Below are 11,412 nucleotides of genomic sequence, written 5' to 3' on the forward strand. Positions count from 1 at the left end.
CAACATCGGTGCTGGCGAGACTATCGTTTTTATGACAGGTAAAGGCAGTATGTTCAAATTACCCCACGGTGGGGCAATTTGAACACACCGTGACTTGGTGGAGAAGTGAGGCTATGCTTTTCAAGGTATGCTCGGCTCGTCCAAAAATGAGGCTTGCATGGTGAGAGCAAGTGACACTTGCGCTACTGAAGCAGTTTTTCTTCATCCAGGGTTGAGCTGGAATTTGGTACAACGGAGAAGACGTAAAAATATGTTCAAATTACCCCACACTACCCTAACTACCACGCCTCCAATCTCCATCATATCATAAACGGAGAAATATCTGATGTAATCTGATGTATGTAAATTCTAAAAAGATGCGACGAGCTTATGATTGACATGACCAGGGCTACGGAGTCTGAGTCGGAGTCGCTCAGAGTCGATAGTTCTGACAGGGGTCTGAGTTAGAGTCGGAGTTAGTTTTTGGAAGCCGGAGTCGGAGTGGGAGTCACTGAAAATCCATCGACTCCGCAACCCGGGACATGACCATCGGCGAAGCTGCTTTTCAAAGACTTTCAAACGCGGCTTTTCGTTTCTCAATCGTATCATGATACCTACACCGCAAAGCAAACCGTGCATTTTTTTTTAGCTTTTATGGGATATTATGAATAACGCTTTTGCCGTTGATGGCAATAGTCGGGAAACGATTGAAACGTCAATTTTTGGGCTGAGCATCGTTTGGAAAAAAAAATTGTGAACGCTCAATTCAAATGTCATTGTTTGATGAGTCAATGATTTGACATCAATATTTGACATCAATGATGTCAAATATTATGCCTCAACACCGGTTCTCGATCGTTATCGTTTTGTAGAAATGGCCAAATTGCCTACCCTTTACATAAACGGTCCTGTGAGGTGTACTGTGCCAATCGTTTTGTCATGGTTGAAAGTTGAAACACAGGTTGGTTTGGTGATAGGTAGCTATAATACGCTTATTTTTACAACAGGCAAACACTATTGCCCGAGAATTTAGAAACTTCTGACTTGACCAAAAATGACCCCAAACCTCGGAGAAATGCGGTTGTGGTAGCCTCAGACGCGCACCCCACCGAACACGGTGCCCAGTGGCGCAGTGGGCTCCCGAGCAGCCAGAAAAGGACGCCGGGCAATCACGGTTGTGGGTGCTCCCCCGAGCTGCCTGCCCGCCCTCAGTAATTGATCAGCGAAATGGCCAGCGGGCACGGCCGGCGTCAACAATCAGGGCGACAGGCAGACGTCCGGATCGGCCGTCTCGAAACTGCGGTGCACAGCTGGTTGTGTTTTTCTTAGGTGAATGTCCATCCTTTCCTTGTTTATTTCTTGAAATTTCGATGAATGTTTAGTGTATACCTACGTTTTTAAACCGGCATGTCAAATATTATCAGCTTTCATTTGGTGTCTTTAGTAGGATTTCAATCCAAAAGAGACTCCTCTGTTCTTTTCCACATAATAACACATTCTAGGACACTCCGATTGACATGCTGCTTCGAAGGATGTCCTACATTGTTTCAGAATGAGTTCATTTTTAGGGATCGGGTACGGGGACCCGCAGCTGCTACTGTACAGCGAGCTGTCAGAGGGCACGCACAGAAAACCTCAGCTGCTCTTGTACAGGGCCCGGCAGTCGTAACGGCAGTCATATATATATATATATATATATATATATATATATATATATATATATATATATATATATATATATATATATATATATATATATATATATATATGTAAACCCGTGTTTACTGAAGGTGAATCGACATAATCAAAAGTGAAGAACATTACATTGTATTTAGCTTTATGTTACATTTTAACAGAGCCAGGAGCGCAACCTCACTCCTTGAGCTCTCGATCCAGACTCTCCGCCCACAGTCAGCCGAACACCTCCGTGATCAGCTGAATGGGCGAAAACATAGTGCACATGAGATGCTCCGATCGCGGCATCCGCTATATAAAACATTATACTAATTGGTCAGTAAAGCCTCTAAGCATGAACAAGAGTGTTTACCATTCTAATAATATGCTGTACATAATAAACACATTTAATTGCAGTATCTAGGACAGCTTCGAGTTCATACCTGAAGCAACAATTGAATAGCAGACGATCACGCGCAAAACCGTTGAATTAAATTCCTGTCCAGACATCATATGGTCACCGGGCTCCTCTCGCCGGTGAAACAGATAAACTTTAATCGGCGCAAAGCTTGCCGATTACACTTCTCCCTCCTTTGAATGAAAGGCGTGCACTTACATCTAGAAACACTCATTGACACATGCGCCATCATCAGCAGTTGCAGCACGCGCCACGCGACACCATAACACCGTGGTCGCTAGATGATGCCTGGCAGCATTCGGCTGACGTGGACTGGCAGTCAGCAACAACGAAAAACACAAACACGTCATCGCGCAGCATCGCTCACTTATCAACTAGCTAGCTGAACAGGTATGGCTAACCGTCAATGATGGCAATGGGTACCCTGGGTCCCATCCCAAACACAGGCTAGCCAGACCATGCTATTTACATCCTATGCCATGATGCTCTGAACAGGCTGCTAGAGGGCTCCTACTCAAACTGAGTTTAATGACATTGACATGTCAATCAGAAACGTCCCCAGGGATTGACCGAATCTAGCTCGACGCGCACACTCTCTTTCCATAAAGAGTTAAACAAATCTGTCGCACTCCGGCGCCAGGAGCCAACCGATTGTCTGCTGAGCTAGTTAAAAGGAAAATCAGGGCGACTGATTTTACGTTAATTTGAGCGCAACTCTTACCTCTTGCCTTTTGTAGCATTCATGTTAATCAGGCTACCTACAAGCCTGGGACAAAGCGATCAGGCGGTCGAGTCCGTCGCTCGGACCGTCTGGCTGGCACCGGCGGCGGTACCTCAGACCGCGGGGGTACCGGTGGACACTCGGGTGTCGGCACCGCCATCTGAACTGTGCCGGACGATTGCTCCTCAATCGCTGGCTCCTTACCTTGCACAGCTGTGCCGATGATGGGCAATCGTGCCCACGCTGTGGCACCAGCCGGGCCATCCGCTGACCCACTGTCCACGGAGACCGACTCTATCTCTGCTGGCGGCGTGGTCTGAGCGCGTGTCACCGGTGACGCAGCATCAGCACCAGCCCCATCCTGACTCTCAGTGACCTCTGGCACTGGTGGGGTAACTATCGGCTCAGTTCGCGGCTTCAAACGATTATGGTGAACCAGTAATGTTTTCCTGGAGCCCGTGACCCTGATGCGATAGTTCAAGTCCCCTACCTTTGCTACAATCACCGCAGCCTTCCACGGTCTCACAAACTTGTAATATTGTCCCTTAGGAACTACAGCTTTGTGCAAAAATACCAAATCTCCCTCTTTGTATTCAAACTCATTCATTCGTTTTTCGTAGAACCGTTTGTTTTTCCCATGTGAAGCGTCAGATACCTGTAGCGCATGCTTGTGTGCAATTCTCAAAGACTCGCGTAGCTTATCTACGTATTCAGTGACGGTCTGAGATTTGCTCGCGACTGGAACCTGGAGCTCAGCCTCCACAGGCAGGCGCGGCTCTTTACCAAACATGAGAAAATACGGACTGTAGCCCAGCGCACTGTGCTCGAGCGATCTGTACCCCAGCATCAACAATGGGAGGTGCTCGTCCCACTGATCATGATTGGCGTCGAGATACTTCGAAAGCATGTCGAGCAGAGTCCTCATCATCCTCTCAACCTTACCGTCACCCTCTGGATGATAGGCACTTATCTTTGTCTTCTCGATGCCGAAAAGACGACACATCTCGGCAATCACCTGACCCGTGAAATTGGCGGCACAATCCGAATGGAGCTTCCTCGGGCACCCGTACCTGGAAAAGAATTCACTTACCAGAGTGGACGCTACTGTGGTGGCCGTCATGTCCTTCAGCGGGAACACCTCACACCAGCGAGTGAAGTGATCGATCACCACCAACAAATGCTTATGACCACTCGGCGTCACTGGTAGGTTAGTCAGAAAATCGATCGCTACCGTCTCGAACGGCTCGGAAGCATGCAGTTCACCCAGCGCGGCTCTCGGTCTCGGCACCGGCTGACTTCTGGATGAACACCGCTCACAGCGCTTGCAGAACTCCTTGACGTCTGACAACATCCCTACCCAGAAAAAGCGTCGGGTCACTGCTGCGTGTAACCTGTCCGGTCCGGGGTGACCGGCGGTCGGGCCGCTGTGCAGTGACGTCAGCACACCGGTCACGAGAGATCGCGGAATCACCAGCTGCAGCTGAAACTCATCTCTCGCCCTCCTGCGGTACTTTCGGTACAGGACACCGTCAAGAAGGGTCAGTCTGGACCACTGCCTCAGCAGGGGACGCGAGGACCTGTCGACACTGCGGCGATTTGGACGCTGTCCTGAGGAAAGATGCTTCACGATCTCTGAAATTGTTGCGTCCTTACCTTGCTCGTCTTTCATGAAACTGGTGGACCACAGACTCGCATTGATCTGATGGCACCACGCTCCCTCAGTCTGCACGCCTGCGTCAGCTGTGCTCTCGGGGCGCCGGCTCAGACCATCAGCTGCTGTATTAGTGGCCCCCGGGCGATAAGAAATGTCAAACTGATAATTGCCCAAAACTTCAAACCACCTGGCTAGCATGCCGGTGGGGTTCTTAAAATTCAATAGCCATTGCAGGCTACTGTGATCAGTACGTAATTGAAATCTCGCTCCCTGAAGATAGTGGTTAAAATGCTGCATAAAATGAACACACGCTAATAGCTCACGCTTCGTGGTAGAGTAATTTCTCTGTGACTTTGACAGCGTCTGGCTGCCGTAAGCGACTGGACGCTCGACACCATTCTGCACCTGTAGCAAAACGGCTCCCATACACTCACCACTGGCATCCGTCTCCAAAATGAATGGACCTGCCTCTGAATCAAAACGCGGAAACGCAAGCACTGGTGACTCGCATAAGGCCTTTTTCAATGAATCAAAAGCAATTTGAGCGCTGTCCGACCATTCAAACTTTTGATCCTTAATCGTGAGGCGGAACAGCGGCGCTGCAATATCCGCAAAGTTCTTAATGTACCGTCTAAAGTACGAAGCTAGCCCAAGAAAACTGGACATCTCCTTGGCTGATCTGGGCACAGGCCAGTCACGCACCTTCTCCACCTTGACAGGATCGGCCTTGATACCCTCCCCTGACACTTCATGTCCCAGATAGGTGACCTTTTTCCGGAAAAACTGACACTTTTTCAAGTTCAAAGTCAACCCTGCATCCATGAGACGACTCAAAACACAATCCAGTGACTCCAGAACACTCTGAAAGGTTGACCCGTGCACAATGATGTCATCAAAGTAACTGACACATTTTTCCGGTGCAATATCTCCAAGCACTAAGTTCAGCAGACGAGCACAGCTCGCTGGCGCTCCAGCGAGACCAAAACAAACCCGTGTGTACTGCAGACACGAGAAAGGTGTCACGATCGTTGCCTTTTCTCTATCCTCCGGTGCAATTGACATCTGATGGTAAGCCGAGTTCATATCAAGGGTACAAAATAGCGACGATCCCGACAGCGCGTCTAACGTGTCATCAATTCTGGCTATCGGATAGGCGGGGACTCGAGACACTGAGTTCAATCGGCGTAAATCAGCCACTATCCTCGCCGACCCGTCCTTCTTGCGAACCACGCAAATTGGCGACGCCCACGTGCCCTCTGACTCCTCTAGGATCCCCTGTCTGACCAACTCGTCTAACTGAGCTTTCACCTCCTCTTTGAGGTGCGGCGGAATTCTACGTGGGGCCTGTCTGATCGGAGGACTGTCACCCGTGTCGATACGGTGCTCCACCAGAGTGGTGTGGCCCACGTGACCATCGAACATTGACTCGTACTTTTTAAGGACGCGAAAAAGGGCAGCTCTCTGTGATGACGTTATATCTACTCCCTCTAAGTTCACTAATTCTTCCAAGTTCACAGACTCTTTAAGCTCAGACTCTTTTACTTTAGGCTCCTCTGAAAATCCTACCTCTAACTGAGCCAGCTCAGCGTGCTTGGGTACAGTAACAAAACGATCAGAGTTGTTTCGCAATACTAATGGAACGCTCGTGCCAGACACTTCCACTATGCTTCTCACAACCTCTAATCCCGGTTTATCCCAGGAAGGTTCAATCAGAGCAGAACCCCTGTAGTCACAATTATGAGAGAACCCACGAACCACCGTCTCACTACCGGGTGGAACGGTAATATCTTTGCCCAGAACCACGGTTCCTACAGTCACTGCCTCCGCTGAAACAGATCGAACTGCCTCCGACGGCACAAAGCTCAGGCATTTCCGCTGCAGATCTATTACACACGGTTGCACGTGCTGAAGGAAATCAATGCCAAACAGGCAGGGCACATCAATCACATCTGACACATAAAAGGGGACAGTCTTTTGTACGCGACCTATCTGAACGGAAAGCACAGTTCTCCCTAGGAGAGGCAACTGTTCCTGCGCGGCCGTCCGCGCCCGTGTCGCTGTCATACTCAAAGTGGCGTTCGGTAAAGCATCAAACACTGCCTTATTGATAATGCTAATCGTCGAACCCGTATCCAACAAACAGTTACACTCAACCCCACAGATCCTAGCCGAGAAGGTCATATCTGGGTTGAGCTGTACGCTGTCACCAGCATCACTTACTGTTCGGGAGGTGCCGCGGGACCCGGCCTCGGGCTTTGACCTGGGCCCCGGTCGGCGTTTCCCGACGGAGCTTGGCACACGGCTGCCAGGTGTCCCTTCTTACCACACGAGTGGCAGGTGCTATCACGAAAACGGCATCGGGACCGCACGTGATCAGCACCACCACAGGCCCAGCAGGCGCGCGCCGGCGCCTCGTTTGACCGGGACGGCTGCGACCCGCGGCGCCGTCCGTCCGGTCCGCTCGGGGCGTCCGGGGCCGTCCAGACGCCGCTCGAGCTGCTCGATACGATCGAGTATCAGGCGCAACATCGGCGCCTGCACGTCTACCTGACGCACTGTCTCGCTTCGCAGCACCTCAGCGCTGCGGATATTGCTCACCTTTTGCACGGCGGCCGGGAAATCAGTAATTCCCGCCATCACAATCTCTGAGCGATATTTCTCGGGGACGGCTGACAGAAAGTAGTTAAAAAGCAGACCACCAGTCGGCTGATCTGGGAAGGAGCGCCTTACCAGAGACTTAAACCGCACAAGGAACTCGTCCAGAGACTCGGCGGGGTCATACTTTAACTCGGTCAGACGAATGTGCGCGTCGATTGTGGTCCCCACTGTGAACGTTTCCCGCAAACCATTGAAAACGCTGTCGAGAGATCCCTTCTGACTCGAGCTCAGAGCATCATAAGCATCCCGTGCAATGCCTTCTAGGGTCAGTGGCAGAAAAGAAAGCTGCTGTCCCTCATCCCAGCCCTGAAGCCGACCAAACGTTTGAAAGTCCTCACGGAAACGGGACAATGAGCCCTTCCCACCGAAACGGGGTGCCGGTACAATAAAAGAACTCATTTTAAATTCCTGCTTAGGTACCACATTAACTGGTTAGCCAAACCTGACCTGGCTTTACAGTGAACTCTAATATCATTTCCATTGCGTATTCACTTGATTTTTCGCACATTGTTCTGACACCACTACTGAATTGTTCATTGTCAACACTCAAAACACAGTTCACCGACCCCGAAATCCCAGTTCCCCAGGCACAGTACCGTGAGTGCAGTGACAGCCAGTCCTCTCCATCCGGTGCCTTGCCTGCTGCTCCTCGAATCAGCTGACGCGGCCCAGTGCAGCGCCGACGGGGCGGCAGAGCTGGGCAGAGCTCCGAGCCGAGTCGCGGTGGGCAATACGGCCGGCTAGTGCCGATCACCAGCAGCGAGGAGGTCGGACGCCAATCGCTATGGCGGTGCCGACTCGTCACTCGCTCACCACTCGCGCACCAAATCACTGAGCACTGTACACTGAGCTCGCAGGCCGCAGCAGCGCGACGGCTGGGCCGAGATCACCGCAAGCCACTGCGCACTGATCGCTGTCTCTCAGCCTCCTCACGGACGTCACCTCCATCACAGCTGAGACTGCAGGTAGCCGGTACCCGAAGATTGTAGAAGCAGGGAAAACAGCGCGGTCCAGGACTAGGCTCCTCTTGCTTCGATAGCCCTGGGCTGGTCGATCTCCATGACGGCTCGTAACTGGTCCATCTTGCGATAAACTTGATGAGTAAACGTGTTGCAGCAACGGTGCTCAGTCGACACTTCCAAAGCCAAGTGGACCGAGGGTCGACCGTAGCACAGCTCAAGAAGCGGAGCTCAGTGCTAGCGGGAACAGACGACACTGCTGGACGGTCGCCGTGCAGCGGCCAACATGTCGCAGTCTTTAGTCGGGACAAAAGGTGAAGTCGACCGACCTTACCGGCTAACTGACAGCTCGCCAGAGTGTTGCAGAGCCGGAAAACCAACAGCAGACATCTTGCACTGGCGATAGCTTCTCCGAAGAGTTCAAACAGTCAGTTGAATTCTTGAATTCTTCATCTTGAGGCCGCGAAAGCCGAGGACGTCGGTTCGGGCTCCAAACTTCATTTCGACTAAGTCGATCCCACCGCTGTCACCAAATGTAAACCCGTGTTTACTGAAGGTGAATCGACATAATCAAAAGTGAAGAACATTACATTGTATTTAGCTTTATGTTACATTTTAACAGAGCCAGGAGCGCAACCTCACTCCTTGAGCTCTCGATCCAGACTCTCCGCCCACAGTCAGCCGAACACCTCCGTGATCAGCTGAATGGGCGAAAACATAGTGCACATGAGATGCTCCGATCGCGGCATCCGCTATATAAAACATTATACTAATTGGTCAGTAAAGCCTCTAAGCATGAACAAGAGTGTTTACCATTCTAATAATATGCTGTACATAATAAACACATTTAATTGCAGTATCTAGGACAGCTTCGAGTTCATACCTGAAGCAACAATTGAATAGCAGACGATCACGCGCAAAACCGTTGAATTAAATTCCTGTCCAGACATCATATGGTCACCGGGCTCCTCTCGCCGGTGAAACAGATAAACTTTAATCGGCGCAAAGCTTGCCGATTACATATATATATATATATCCAATGGTAGTCTCTGCGCTTTTTTATCTACAAACTTACCAAATTTTAGATCGATATCTCCTTTTTTCGTCAAGTTAGAGCGAAAAAACTGTTCAAAATTGATGACGTCAACTTTTTGAACTCAATTATCAGCAATTCTAGACCACGTCGCGCAAAACAAAGGCCACCATTAGACCACCCGTGACGAGCTGCATAGAATCGATACCCATTTTATGCAAAAATAAATTTTCAAATTTGACCTTATTTGACCTGACCTTGACCTGACCTTCACCAGAACCTAACCTAAATTGGCCCCAAAGGTTGGCTGACCCACATAATCGCATTTGTCATGTAAATTGGACCATAAAACATACATCACATGATATTTTCAAGTGTGACCCTCAGTGACCTGACCTCTGTGACCCGACCTGGTATCAATGACCTCAAATAGCAAAATACGTGTTTGCGAACAATTCCTCGTCGATGATTTTCAATGACATACATTTTATTCGATTTTACAACACATTTCTTGAAATGCCGGTAAACGGTGAAAATTCGATCTTTGACCTGACTTGTGACGTCATCGGTTTGACCGAGGTCAATTAAATTGGGTCACAAGGTTATTCCCCGTTGATGATATCCAACACCGTTGCTGCTTGTCGCTGTGTTGCGCTGCTCTCGAGATCTTGGGGAGGGGGGAAGGGGACAAAATCCTCCCCCCCCCCCAACGGGGCGCGATGCTCGGCATACCTCAACGGAGCGCGGGTTAAAAAAGGCTTGTTGGTTTTGATTTCCTCTTTTTAGGGATCTTGTTTGAATGCCCTAAAACATTTGAATAAATGGCTGAACAATGGAATTGCGTACCTACTACCGGATTGTCTTTTTTTTGTGAAATTTCGACTGAAGAGGAGGCTTAACCCGCGCCCTGGTGGGGGGGGGGGGTATTTTTGGCCGCTTCCCCTCCAGACTTCTCGATATATCTGGCCAAAACCGCTGCGCCGATCATCACCAAACTTTTAATACCTACCCTCCCGGGCATCAATTTTACACATCGTGAACAATTTTTTTTTTCAAAGGCAATGAAAGGTTGGCCGCAAATAACGTCATTGTCGCAGTTCATGACTCACTCTGACGTCATTTGCGGCCAACCTATGTATTATAGCCTTTGGAAAATTTTGGTCACGATGTGTAAAATTGATGCCCGGGAGGGTAGGTACTGAAAGTTTGGTGATGATCGGCGCAGCGGTTCTGGAGATAGGTATATCAAAAATCTGGAGGGGGGAATAGCCCCCCCCCCCACCAGGGCGCGGGTTAACGACTGAGAGGTTCAATCGAGCCTCTCCTCAGCGTAAGATGCTGTAAAAAGCGGTATACTGGCGAGGGTCAGGCAATGATATCATCGAATAAACTACTATGTGATCGTAAATAGCACAACATCAAAGTCGTCGGCCTCATAGCCAGAGCTAACGAGGAAATAGTAAGGAAGTTACGAGGAAAGTTATTGTAACGGCCTGTATAATGAGTTTCTTTTTGAACGGAAATGCGAAACCTGAGAAGGGTCATAATTTTTCACTCCGCCCGTCACTCTGGTGTGGCACTTATTGCCACTTGAGCCAATATTTCTCGACTACATCCTGAGCCAGGGTTTGGGCTTCACAATTTCTATTGATAGCTCGTGTACATTACCTTTAAACGGACAATGCGAAGTTTAGTTATTGCGAAGTCACGTTGCTGTCATTTCGGTAATCAGCATTTCGTTGATCACGATCGCAACTCGCAGTCGCACATCTTATGTGGGCGTCATGCTGCGTCGGCCCCGCCCAGTGCGTCGCTGCCGACACAGGACGCCGACGAGCGAGATGACCTGACGCCGACGGCGGGCCAGTCGTGCACGGTCCTCGGCGCAGCGAGGAACACCTGGTGCCCTGAGAGCTGTCCACACCAGTGGCTTGTCGGTAAGGTGAGTCTCCTCTCAGTTCGTCATTCTTCAACGGTCTCCCTGGTTCTCTCGTTCGTTACTTTTTTGTAATTTCTGATTTTGTTCCTTTCTCTTTTTATCTCTTTCTAGTTTTTTTTTTTGCTCTGTTCCTTATTCTATCGCTAACGCTCACCCTTGTTCTCTGCAAGATGACCCAGAAAAGTCAAGCATAAAAGTTGACCTTGGGTCAAGGTCAGGATCTTGAATACAGGCCACCCGTCGGTCGTCGTGATGCCCCAGGGGTTTTCTAGACACGGCACGTTTAGATCTGTCTCATGATGAACAAGTGATAGTGTCACAGATAGGTAGTTGGGACAGCGGCTCGGGGCTGTCTAGCCTCAATTTCGGTTAAAACA

Source organism: Amphibalanus amphitrite, unplaced genomic scaffold (genome assembly GCF_019059575.1).
Source record: "Amphibalanus amphitrite isolate SeventyFive unplaced genomic scaffold, NRLGWU_Aamphi_draft 000467F_arrow, whole genome shotgun sequence".
Lineage (NCBI taxonomy): Eukaryota > Metazoa > Arthropoda > Thecostraca > Balanomorpha > Balanidae > Amphibalanus > Amphibalanus amphitrite.